This window comes from Muscardinus avellanarius (genome assembly GCF_963383645.1).
Source record: "Muscardinus avellanarius genome assembly, chromosome: 8".
NCBI lineage: Eukaryota > Metazoa > Chordata > Mammalia > Rodentia > Gliridae > Muscardinus > Muscardinus avellanarius.
Window position 1 is genome coordinate 106,492,739 of NC_137794.1, and position 13,803 is coordinate 106,506,541.

Genomic DNA, 13,803 nt, shown 5'->3' on the forward strand with positions numbered 1-13,803 from the left:
TTTTTTTTTTTTTCAGGTCTCACTAAGTAGCTTCTGTGATGCTGTCCTTTTTTTTTTTTTTTTTTTTTTTTTAGTTTTTTTTGGGGGGGTGCTGGGGATTGAGCCTCCAAGTTACACCCCCAGCCCCTTTATTTTTAATTTTCAAACAGGTTCGCTCAGTTGCTGAGCTGGCTGCAAACCTGTGATCTTCCTGTCTCAGTCTCCCACGCACCGGGATTACAGGTGTGTGCCACTGAGCCTGGCCCTGTTATCTTCTCTGACAAGATGTTAAGCTGGGTATGCCCAGTATCTCAGTATTTGGGAGATTAAGACAGGAGGATCCAGCTTCAAAGCCAGCCTCAGCAACTTAGTGAGACCCTGTTTCAAAATAAAAAAACAAAATAGGTGGCTGAGGGTACAGCTCAGAGGTAGAATGTCCCTGTGTTCAAGCTCCAGTACTGCCTGCCGCCCCCCCCCCCCCATGATGTTTGGAGCACAGCAGCCTAAGAGGAAAACAACACATGAATAATAATGATAAAAAGGGAAGGGCGGCCTCGGAAGGCCTCGGAGGGGACAGACTCAGGTGGGGAGGGGAGGGCAGGGTTGCCGGTGTCAGGACAAGGAAGCCCACGCTGGCAACTTCTTTGGGAAGATCGCAGGAGGACTGTGGGAGTTTGGTTGAAGTGCCTCCGAATAATATTTTTATAGTGTGGTAAATGGTGCAACCGATAAACCAAGGGCATGCCGGAACAGAGGGAGAACTCGAAGTCCTTAATTCATTCGCTGAAAAGGAGCATGGCTCCATGTTCCAACACAAAGGCAGAGGCCGCCTGGGCTCCGAGGGGCCGCCGCGCTGTGGGCAGACCCCGGCCTGCGCTTGCCCCGCAGATGATCTTCCCATGGTGGGCAGGGAGCCATTTCTGCCTGTCCTAGGCGGGCGCATGTGATGGCAGGTCACCCTGTGGCGGTCCAGAGGAGCAGTGTTATCACAGAAGGCCGGTTCTACCGTTAGTTCAGACCTGGACCTGAGTGAAGACTTAAGAAAAGACAACGGCATGCGGGCCCGTTTCGTCTTGCGTTCTCCTAGGCTTAGCGGGCTGCGTTGCCAAGCGCGCCTTAGTGGCGGCCATTAGGGCTGTAACAGTGCTGGGCTGGGCTGATGCCGGAGCTGGTCTGCCTTGTCCTGCAGGTGAGGCCTCCTGTCTGTTGCGGTAACTGCAGGTATCCTTGTTCCGCGGGGGTGTTAACAGCCCATTCCAACCCTCACTTTTATAATTGGCTCACTTATCAGAATGACTTTAATTTGAAATAATAGTAGTCCTTAAAGAGAGCATTCACTTTAAAACATGGTATAAATGTTTGGTTGGAAAGGAAAATAGACCAAATGACTTCAGGGCAGGCAAGATACTTTCATTTAATTTTTTTTGCTTTATACTAAGGAGTGAACCCAAGGGCATTCTACTGCTGAGCTACACCCACCTCCCTCCAGCCCTATTTTAATTTAATTTGGAAACAGGGTCTTGCTAAGTTGTTGAGGGTCTCACAGCCTTAAACCTGTGATCCCGGGCAGGCGTGGTGGCGCACGCTTGTAATCCCAGCATTCGAGATGTGGAGACGGGAGGATCGCAGTTCGCGGACATCCTCAGTTACTTAGTGTGGCCCTCCGCAACTTAGTAAAACCCTGTTTCAAACTAAAGAATAAAAAATAGAGCAGGGGGTGTAGCTCGGAGGTCAAATGCCCCTAAATTCCATCCCCAGACTCTCACAAAACCCTCGTGATCCTCCTGTCTCAGCCTCCCAAGTATTGGGATTACAGTGCGCCACCATGTCTGGCCTAAAATTTTCTTCTTAAATCCCTCCCAATTTTTGATTTGTCATTAGTTACAGGCAAAAGTGTGTTTTAAAATATATTCTATAATTTAAAAATAAAGCACCGTCAAGAGTACTTCAGTTGAATGAAAGCCCGGTAGTTTTGACCCTTCCAGCATACACTGTCTCAACAGGACACACCTAAGACAGTTGCTGACTGTTTCAGGCTCTGAGTAAGCAGTTTGAAGCCAAAACCAAAGTTCTCAGAGGCGCAAGACTATTACATTTTCTTATCGCGTAAATTGGAGCCTCCCTGTCCAAATATTTTTGTTTTTTAAAGTAGTTAACTTGACATTAGAATTAAGATAATAGTTGGACATGGTGGCGCATGCCTGTAATCCCAGGAACCTAGTACCTGGGGGACTGAGACAGGCGGGTCCTAAGGTTGAGATTCGGGGAGCTTCAGTCAGGGAGGCTCTCAGCACCCTAGAGGGACTGTTTCAGAAGGAAAAATCCCAAAGGGGCTGGAGTGGAGCTCAGCGGCAGAGTGCCCTGGATTCAGTCAGCAGAACCTTCCTCCCCCCAACATTACTGGAAAGAGGAGGGGGCGGGGAGGGGGATGGGGAGGAGGGGGAGGAGGAGGAGGAGGAGGAGGAGGAGGAGGAGGAGGAGGAGGAGTTGTTGTTGTTGTTGTTGTTGTGAGAGGAAAGGAGAGTGGGAGGTTTTCTGGCCTTTGATTTCCTTGCAGAAACCCAAGGAGCTCTGTGGTCCGTCCCAGCGGCTGAAGATGTTGGAGCCCTGTCCCTTCCTGCCCAGGGCCTGAGTGAGCAGGGCCTTTCTGCCAGGATGCGGGTTTCCTTCTTCTTCTGAGTGCTCACTCCCGTTCTTATTCGAACTGTTTTGTTTCCTTGCCCAGAGACGCCTGGTGTAGCCAGCACGCTGCCTCGGCCTCTTCCCCCAGATGCCATCTCTCTCTCGCCCCCGTTTCTATTTGTTTGATTAGATTCTCACAGGAGTGTTCTCAGGCTCTGACCGAGTGTCTCTTCCCTTACATTTCTGCATCCTGCGATAAGTAATCTAAGTGATTGACACAGCAAAGGGACTGGAAAGGGCGACACAGAAGAAGCCCTGGGCGAGGGGCAGAAGGCTGGCTGGGTGCAGGGGGAGGGCCCGAAATGGCCCATCCAAGGGACCAGATGGGAAGACAATGCGGGAAGCACCGAGGTCCTGAGCAGAGTAGGAGGACGGGAGGCTGTGGATGCGGGAGGCCACTCTGGACAGACCTAAGGAAGGCACAGGCGGCTCCAGCTCCTGCACGCAGGGCCTGCCCAGACCTGACAGTCGGGGATGGAGCCTCTCTGGCCTGCAAAGGTCAGGCCAAGCCTCATGCCGTTAATATTTTGAAACCTTCTAACAATTTCAGTTGGGTCTTATTTTCCACATCTATTTTCCTTAGAGAAGGAAAGAATCCTAGTAACTTGCCCCAGGGTAAAAATGATTAATAATGAGTAGGCCAGGAGTGAGACCCAGATCCACCATTCCAAAGCCCACATTCTTTCTCTAAACCGTTGTGTTTCCTGCAAAATGACTTGCAACGTATTTTCGGCCTAAAATATCCTCTTGTTCAGCAATCTTTTTTCCCCCTCCTTAACAAATGATTTCTGAAATCTTGCCTCTTTCAAAAACCTTATCAACCGAGGAGGGGCCGGGTGTGGCGACGCACGGTTGTAATCCCAGCATTTGGGGTGGAAACCTGAGGAACGCAGGTTCGTGGCCATCCTCAGCTATTTAGTGAGGCCCCTTGCAACTTAGTGAGACCCCGTTTCAAAAACAAAGAATAAAAACTTAGGGCTGGGGGTGTCACTCAGGTAGAATGCCCTTGGGTTTCATCCCTAGTACTGCAAAATAAATAAATAAATAAACAAATAAATAAACAAACAAATAAATAAATGGAAAGAAAAAAGAAATAAACCATAGCTCTCAAAGCTCACTTAGCACTTATCACTATGGAAAATAGATTTTGTTTTTGGACTTATTACCTGTGATGTGTGTAGGGAGGAGGGGAGTTGGTAAAGAGGAGCGAGCGGGCATGATCGGAACAGCTTAGCCAGTCAGTGCACCAGTACAGAATGTGTTACAGTGTGAAGCATGCAGACTCTGATACAACTCTCCAGGTAATTTCTGTAACGATGGTTTTACTTTCGCTCATGCTATTAAAATATGCAACGATTTATACTTTATGTGGACAAACAATACTTTATATTAACATGACATTCGAAATTATATGCCAGTTACTTGGCATATTGGCTAGTTGCACACATCTCTCTCTCTCTCTTTTTGGTGGGGGGAGGTTGCTGTGTTGCCCAAGCTGGTGTTGAACTCCCAGGCTCAAGCCATCCTCCCGGCCCAGGCTCCCAAGTAGCCGGGACTACAGGTTGGTTCCACCAGGCCCAGGGACAGATCTTTTTAATATCCCAATAATCTCTCAAATTTGCTTAACAAATATTGGATAATTGAAGGATCAAGAAATTAATACCATGATATGTCACATGGGAAAAACTGTATTTCTCACAGTCTGACTAGCTATACATTTTACGAGAGAAGTAAATCTTAGGAAAATACTCTGTAAATACCAGGACCATATTTGTGTGGTTGGCTGCTATGACTTTAGCACCTAGAAGGATTGTGTTATTAAGTATTTTTTGGGTGAGTATGTTTATGAATAAGTGGAATTTGTTCTAAAAGCAAAACCTAGCATATATACTGACAATATTGCAAACTCATTTCAGTCTTCTGTACCTTTTATGGTCTGGTAGAATAAAGATGGGATTTGTTATCATGACCTAGAGTATCCGAAGTGCTGACACCTCAAGGAAATATTGTTCATATTTTGAAAGTTCAGACCACAGAAATATGAGATATGAATTAAGAAATTACACTAAGGCATAGATCTGAAATGTGCAGGGTCAAATCTGACAAGAAGGTAGCATTTGGATGTGGGGGCTCCTTAAGCTACCCTTGCAATTTTTTGGTGGCTTGAAACTGTTTCAAAAACAATTAGCTGGGCATGGTGGTTTGTGCTTGTAATTCCCGTACCAGGAAGGCTGAGACAGGAGGATCGCAGGTTCACGCCAGCCTCAGCTACTTGGTGAGGCCCTTCACAACTTAGACCCTGTTTCAAAATAAAGAATAAAAATATAGGGCTGGGGTGTATGTAGCTTGAAGGTAGAACACCCCTGGGTTCAATCCTCAGTACCTTAAAAAATTTACTAAAAGAACACATGACTGTATATTTTGTTAGCAGTGAAACACTAACAATGTTGGCAGTATTTGAAGATAAAAAGTGATTATAGTTGATGACTTAGATGAGAACTTATTTCTCTCTGAAAGTTAAACTATGAAACAAATCATAATGAATCTGAGCGAGGTGGGGGTGTAGCTCAGAAGTGGAGCACCTGGGTTTGAGTCCCCCCCCCCTCTTTCTCCTCTCTCTCCTCCCTCTCTCCTCCCTCTCCCTCTCACTCCTCACTGGAATTGTGATAGAAAGGCCGACGATGGTGGCATCAGTCAGAGTACTTACTGTATTTCTTGTGAGGTGCCATCTCAGAAGGCCTCAGCTTATCTGATTTGCCTCTTCAGGCTTTTGTGACTTGAAGACGGGGTGTATACCTTGAAGTCTGTAAATGATTTACGAACAGTCGCTTCATTTTTGTCGTCTGTGTGCGCGTGGAGGGAATACTTTGGGACATCGTTTTCGTGATCTGGGTTTGTGTGATGGCCGAGCACGTGCGGGGGCTTCGGGAAGTGCTGGGCCGCGCTCCTTGGCTGCTAGTCACGCTCTGGGAGTCGTTTGGGTGTGTTTTGTGTTAGAAGAGATTTGTCTGGATCATGGATCATTCCAACACATATTTCATTGGAATAAGAAATAAATTTTGTCTTTTTGGGGTCTACACATTCCATAAGCTTTTGGCGTATTTTCTTTGTGATGCCTGCTAAAATGGAAGTATGGCTGAGTGTGGTGGCACACGCTTGTAATTCCAGTACTTGGAAGGCTGAGACAGGAGGATACGGGTACGCAGGCCAGCCTCGGCCACTTAGTGAGGCACTCTGCAACTTAGCGAGACCCTGTCTCACAATAAGAATAAAAATGGGCTGGGGGTGTAGCTCAGAGGTAGAATGCCCCTGAGTCCAATCCCCAGCACCTCCCTCCCGCCAAAAATCAAAGTATCATATTTTTAGAGCAGCTTGAAGATCCCAGGGTCCTCACATATGTCAGAAATATGGTGTCGTTGTATAAAAGTTTTCTAAAGAACATTCTGATTGCCCATGCAGTCTCTGAAAGATCAGTGGTAGAAAGTAAAGTTGTGTAAGAATGAATTCATATGTGTTATATTTCAACAAAAACAAAAGTAATTACATATTTGGGTATTTGTCTTCTGAAATTGGAAACAGCTTTTGACTTTTCTCTTTTCTTTTTTTTTTTTTTGTACTGGAGATTGAACCCTATGGCATTTTACCTCTGACTCACACTCCCGGCTACTATTTTTATTTTATTTTTAATTTTTGAAACAGGGTCTTGCTAGGTTGCTGAGAGCCTCACTACTTGGTAAGGTTATCCTTGAACCTGGGAACCTTCTGTCTCAGCCTCCCAATTTTTTATTTTTTACTTGAGATTTTCTTGCTTATTCTGTCTCTCTCTCTCCACCCCCCCCCCCGCCCCCCGTGGTACTTGGGAGAGAACCCAGGGGATTTCTACCTCCAGGCTACACTCCCAGACCTATTTTATATTTTCTTTGGAAACAGGGTCTCACTAAGTAGCTGAGGCTAGCTTCGAACCTGCGCGATCCTCCTGTCTCAGCCTCCCAAGCACGGGGATTACAAGCGTGCGCCACCACGCCTAGCTGCTTACTCTCTCTTAATACACATATTTAATTTGGAAAGCACTTTTCTGTAAGGAGACAGAAAACTTATGGGTATTAATGAATGAACATATCAAAGGGAAAGAGGTATTTCATAAAGAATTATCTGTGGCCAGAAAAATATATTCAAAATTAACTGATTTTTAAAATAAATACTTTATTAAAAGTCCTATCTTGTTATTGGTATTTTCCTGTACACTCTGTGATCCTGTCTGTTGGCTCTAGCAGCAGATCTCTTGGTAGTTCTCGCGAGTCCTAGGCATTGAGTTTTTGCTGATACCTCCTCATCTCCCATATTCGAGTTCGGCTCTTTTGCAGTGTTTTGTGCTGACCCCACGGGAGTGTGATGATGCCCAACACATGTATCTCCGGGCCAACTTTCTTTTTCTTTTAATTAGCTTTATTTGGTAAAACAGTTTTAGATTTACACAATGATTATAAAGGAAGCGTGGAGAGTTCTGGCATAGTTCACACCCATTTCCCCCTATTATCAACATCTTACATTATCACACTGCCTTTGCTACAATGAGTGAAGCAATATTGGTATATTATTATTAGCTGTGTTCACATTTTCTGTTTTTCCCTAGTGTTTTTTCCTGTCCCAGGAGCCCATCTTGGGACCGTATTGTGTGCGTCCCCTTAGCCACCTCTTAGCTCTGACTGTTTCTTAGACTTTCTGTGTTTGAGTGTGGTGACAGTTTTGAGGGGTACCGATCAGATGTCTAGCAGGATGTCGCTCGCGCTCGGCTGGTGTGTTTTGGGAGGAAGACCACGGCAGTCTGATGCCATGTTGCGTGATATCAAGGACAGGTCATCACACGACTGGCCGCTGTTGGTGCAACCTCGGTCCCCTGGCTGGAAGGTCGTGTTCGTCCTACTTCTCCACTGCAGGCTCATCTTTCCCCTCTTTGCACACTGTACTCTTTGAATGCAAGTCAGACGTGTAGTCTGCACTTGGAGCGGGAGTTGAGCACATCCCCTGGAGCTGGAAGGATCTGGATACATTATTTATAATTCTGACTGGGAGATGTGGCTTTACGTAATGCCATCGTTCATATCGGCATGGATTAACATGGGTTAACGGGGGCTAGTTTTATACTTCAGGCTATAATCCAGTACTATATTTTGTTGCCCACATGGTTTGAGCTTTGGCCATTTAGGAGGCCTTTCTGTCGTTCTCTGATTTACTCCTTCCTTGTGTGTTTCCCCTGATCCAGTCCTAAGATCAGCCGCTTCCCCAAAGATCCCTGGTTGCTCAGTGTTAGAATCCAAGATCAGGGTGCTAGGTGTGCTTGCTGCTACCGGGATGTTGCTGCTTCTTCTATCTATATATGTATGTGTTTAGTTAAAAAAATATATATACATATAAATATATATATATAAATATAAATATAATATATATAATATAAATATAACATAATAAATATAATATAAATAAAAATATACAAATAAATACAATAATATAAATAAATAATATAAATATAAATATAAAATAATATAATATAAATAAATAATAAATATAATATAAATATAAATATTATATATATATATATTTGGTGGTATTGGGGTTCCTGGAAGCCCTTCTACCTCCGGGCTACACTCCCAGACCTATATTTACATTTTTATTTGGAAACAGGGTCTCCTAAGCCAGCGCGTGCGGCTGGCTTTGAACCTGCACGATCCTCCTGTCTCTGCCTCCCAAGCGCGGGGATTACAAGCGTGCGCCACCACGCCCGGCCAAAAAAAAATATATTTTTTGGTGGTGCTGAAGATTGAATCCAGGAGTATTCTACCTCCAAGCTATAACCCCTGCCCTGTTTTATTTTCTACTTGAAACAGGATGTTATTTTTTTAAATTTTTTAATTAATTAATTTTTTTTTCTGTACTGGGGATGGAACCCAGGGGCATTCTTCCTCTGAGTGACACCCCCCCAGCCCTGTTTTTTATTCTTTATTTTGAAATAGGGTCTCACTGTTGCAAAGGGCCTCACTAAGTAGCTGATGTTGGCTTCGAACCTGCGCAGTCCTCCTGTCTCAGCCTCCCGAATGAGAAACAGGGCGTTACAGTATAGAATGGCCCTTTGCAGAATTCATAAAATGGTATTTGGAGTTGATGTAATTTAGCCACGAGGGATGTATTTTTCCAGGTGGTGGTGTCGGCCAGTAGGGCGGCTGCAGAAGGTGTTTGCCGCCCTGGGGTTACATAGGTTCCTCCTGCCCCTGCTCACTTGCTCTCACTTCAGGCCTCCATGATGCGAGGAACACAGCTCATGGACTCTCCCTGTCTCCGCTTTCTGCCACTGCCGTACCCTGAGAACCGTGCTCCCTGGCCTCACATGGACTGATCCCCAAGAAAAACTGAGCTAATCATCCTTCCTCCAAGTTACACGGTCAAGTCTATAGATTATATTTGTGAGAATGTTGATGAATACGTGGGGTCTTGCTAAGTTGCAGAGCCTGGCTTTGAACCTGTGATCCTCCTACCTCAGCTTCCCGAGTACTGGGATTACAGGCTTGTGCTACCACGCCTGGCTTACCTGCATATATTTTAGTGTTTATTCCTTTTGGCCTCGTTAGATGTGAGGGTCTGAACTTGCCCCATCTCAGGTTTGAGGCTCTGCAGACACTCTGTTCTCATTCGAATTTCCCCGTCTGCCTCAACTGTTGAGCCAGCCAGTGACATTGAGGACGGCTTGAGGGCCGTTTCCCTCACTCCCCCTTTTTGTAGTGCTGGCTTGTGAATGCTGGACGAGCGCTCTGACACCGAACCCCCCTTCTGTATTTAGTAATCAGAATTCTTCTCTCAGGAAAATTCTTTCCCCCATTAACTTGTATATTTGGCTATTCATATCAGCGTGGGTGCACGGGCCATTCATTTATTGAGTTATAGCCTCTTGCTATCACTATTTTGTTGGTCAGATTGCCGCAGCTTTGACAGCTGAGAATGCTTTGGGATTGGCTTCCTATGTCCCTGTGGCAGTCTGACGCAACAGAGGGCTCCTGACTCATCTTTCCCTTTCTCCCACTCCAGTCCTGGAATCTGCTCTTTTTCCAAGGAGTCTTGATTATTTTCATTCAGAAAGGCATTTAGAGACCAAGATCTGGGTGCTGGGTGTGCCCGGTGCCCTTGGAGTGCCGCTGGTGCTTCCAGGCCCACTGGGTGAGCAGAGCCGGGGACCATTCACATGTCCGTGGCCCCGTGGACGCTCTTCTGTATCTGTCCATGAGTCGACGTGAATTTATAAGCTCAGCATACCGTAGCAGTACAGACAGACTCATGTTTATAGCAGTGCAGTCCACGTAGCCGAGTCCTGGAACCAGTGTAGGTGTTCATCAGCAGATGAGTGAATAAAGAAAATGTGAGACGCGTGCGCACACACACACACACACACACACACACACACACACACACCATGGAGATTTGCTGTGGAGATTGAAATTATGTCTAGGAAAACGGGTGAAACTGTAGAAGGCCATGCTAAGTGAGATTGGCTAGACTCAGGGAATCAAGAATCATAATTTTCTCTCTTGTGGAAGCCAGACAGAAGAAAAGAAAAAAGAGGTCATGAAACTTGAGGGGAGACTGATAGAGTGGATATCAGGGGGGAGGGAACGGGGAGATATTGGGAAATGAAATTGACCAGGGTGTGTTATGTGTATGTACAAATATATATCACAGTGAAACCCACGATTAGGTATAGTTACAGTACCTTAACAATTTTGAAAAGCATAATTATAGGAAATAAAAATTATTGTATAATGCCAGGTGTGGTGGCGCACACTTGTAATCCCCGCACTTGGGAGGCGGAGACAGGAGGATCGTGCTGGTTCGAAGCCGGCCTCGCTGGCTTAAGAGATCCTGTTTCCAAAAAATATATATAAAAATATGTCTGGGAGTATAGCCCAGAGGTAGAAGGGTTTCCAGGAACCCCAGTACCACCCCAAAAAAAAAAAGAAAAATTATTGTATAAAAGCGAGTTCATAATGACATCTCCAACTTGACTCTGTTTCTGTATATACTGTCTATATGTTAAAATAAACATGATATCTGCCCATGCATACACATACCTATGTTTATTTTGTATGTATTTAACCTATACATATATTAAAATAAACATGAACTCCTAGAGCTATCTCCAGCTCTGATCCAGGGCAGAGTTTGTTCTAGCCTCCTTCCCTTTTAATTTGTAACATCTTTTTCTGGAAGTGAAACTCTTGGCTCCCATTGTCTACGATTCATCTGCAGATTTGCCGGTCAAATTTGACTTTCTATGTAAAGCAGCTTCTGAGTTGCCAGCTGTACCTCTGACAGCAGTGGGTTTACCGCCTGCAGGCGAGTGTTCCTGTAGCTTTTGCTTTGTTTCTCTGTTGTTAGCTTTCAGTATGCCGTCAGAATAGTGGCCTCCAGAGTCCCTGGGATCATTCCCCTCCCTCCTGCTGTAGTGAGGGTAGGCCCTGTGTCTGTGCATCTGTGCGTACATTTCTTTCTTACAGTCTTTTGAACACTTCTGTCTTACAGCCTCTTTCCATCCTGAGATTCCCTAGCACTCTGACTGGGTTTTAAAAATTTGTGTAACCGTTTCGTTTACTCTTTGCGGTGTGTGATTCGATGGCCTTTAGCAGATGCCTGGAGTTACTATCCGCCACCACAGTGCCATATGGAACAGTTCCATCACCCTAAGTATTTCCTCATGTGCTTCCCCCCAACACTGCTGTCTGGCACCCAGTGGTTTTTGTCCCTAGAATTTTGCCATTTCCAGAATGTCATAAAAATGGTATTATAGACTATGCAGCCTTTCCCTCTGAACTTAGCAAAGTGCATCAAAGATTCATCTAGGTATTGATTAATCCAATAGATTGTTCCTTTTCGTTGCTCAGTAGTATTGTACTGCAGGCACATAGCCCTGTTAACCATTCAGTCGTTGAAAGGCGTTTTGGTTGTTTCTTGTTCTTGGCAATTATGAGCACAGCTGCTACAAACATTTATGTACAAGTTCATGTAAACAGAAGTCTTTTGTTCACTTGTGTAAATACCTAGGAGTGGGATTGTTAAGTTGTATAGTAAGTGCATGTTTACCTGTGTAATACACTGCGGAACTACTTTCCAGGGCAGAGATATCATTTTGTATTCCCACCCATTGCTCCATATCCTCAACAGCTTTTGATGTTATTGGTTTGTTTTATTATCTTTGAGCTATTCTAATAGGTGTGTAGCGATACCGCCTTGTGGTTTTAATTTGCGTTTCCTTAATAACTAATGATGTTAGTATCTTTTGGTGTACGTATTTGCCATGAGCATGTCTTTCTTGATGCAGTATCCCGGTCTTTTGACAATTAAAAAATTGGATTGCTGGTTTTCTTATTTTTAAATTTTAACAATTCATATATATGTGTGTGTGTGTATGTGTGTGTGTGTGTGTGTGTATTGATGCAAGCTCTTTATTGGCTATATGATTTGCGAATATTTTTTCCAACATGTAACTAGTAACATTTTTTTAAAGAAAATAATAGGTTCAGATATAATGGCAAGCCAATATGATTTAATAAAAGGGACTGTGATTCAAAACTTAGAAATGTAGTAATAAGATCTCCACAACACATTGTAAATGATACTTTAAATACTTGAGTTTTTCCATAACTAAAAAGCTGTGTTTTAGTGATCATATTGTGGGCAGCTGTTTGTTTATACCACAGAGGGAGTATATAATCCCAAGATGGAGAGTGAGTTGGTGTGAGTGAGTGTGTGTGTGTGTGTGTGTGTGTGTGTGTGTGTGTACTGTACAATTGTTTGTAGATTTTCTGCAGTATATCAGTGTATTATTATTATTATTATTATTATTATTATTATCATCTTTTTTGGTACTGGGGGGTTGAAGCCAGAGGCATTCTACGTCTGAGCTACACTCTTAGTCCTTTTAATTTTGAAATAGGGTCTTGCTAAGTTCCCAGGGCTGGCCTTGAACCTGAGATCCTTCTATTTCAGCCTCCCAAGTACTGAGATTACAGACATGTGCCACCCATGCCTGGCTCTTCCTGCAATATATATCTTCATCTGAGTGATCATTACATGAGTGTTTACATATGTAAGAACTGATGGAACTGTTTAGTTAAGATTTGTGCGCTTGGTTGTATGTAGATAATAACCAATAGAATGAATGAAGCTGTGGATAGAAGATAGTGAAGCTTAATAGTGGTCTTGGATAAGAGGGCTATATAGAAGACAGCAGAAGTTATGTAAAAAGAATAGATGAATAAAGATGGGCAAATGTTCACACGGAGTCCCATGCTTTATCCCATGCGGGAATACGGACCGGCTTAGGGTAGATGATGGACCAGGTTAGACTGCAGAGTTCTCAGTGAGGCTCGGTATCTTGCAGCTTTGAAGGGCTACGCCTTGATGACTGTGAGTGATTCAGCGCCTAGCATCTTGGCTGTTGAGATTTTGTCAGTGATCTCCACACTTACCTGCAGACTCCTTTCCTTTCATTCTGCGGGTTCGGTACCACCTGAAAGACTTTCTTTGCTTGTGTAGGAACGTACGAGCTGTTGGCGAGTATTGTTAGGATAAAATAATGTGCCATATAGCGCCTCACATTTAAGAACTTAGCGTGAAGTCTAAACTTAGAACTTTGCTTTTTTGTAGCTTGAGTTGAAAATTGTGTAACTCAAAGAAACGCTCACAGTCTTGAGAAACATTGCTGAACACCCCCTCGTGTATCTAGGTTTAAGTTTTTGGCTTGCCTGTGCCTTAACTATGGATTGTGAATGTAGTTTGAGCTGGAATTTAAATATCTGACCTCCTAGGAACTCTCGGTCTGGCTCAAAACCAAGGGTAGTGCGAGACTGGGCCGGCCCCGGGAGGCGTCGCTGCGGGGTTTATGACCGCATTACCGCAGCCCAGACTCTGTTTCTCAATGGGGGGAAAGGCTCCTGAGTAATTCCAGGTGGAGGGGCTGGACATTTACACTGGGTTACATAACTAGACCCCATGGCCTGTGAGATTAATAACTCGTGTGCAGGCACGTTGAGTAGAAACAGGGCCTTCTTTTAGGTACGAGGTTTCTCCCATGTCTAGTTCCTACTGTGATCGGCGAAG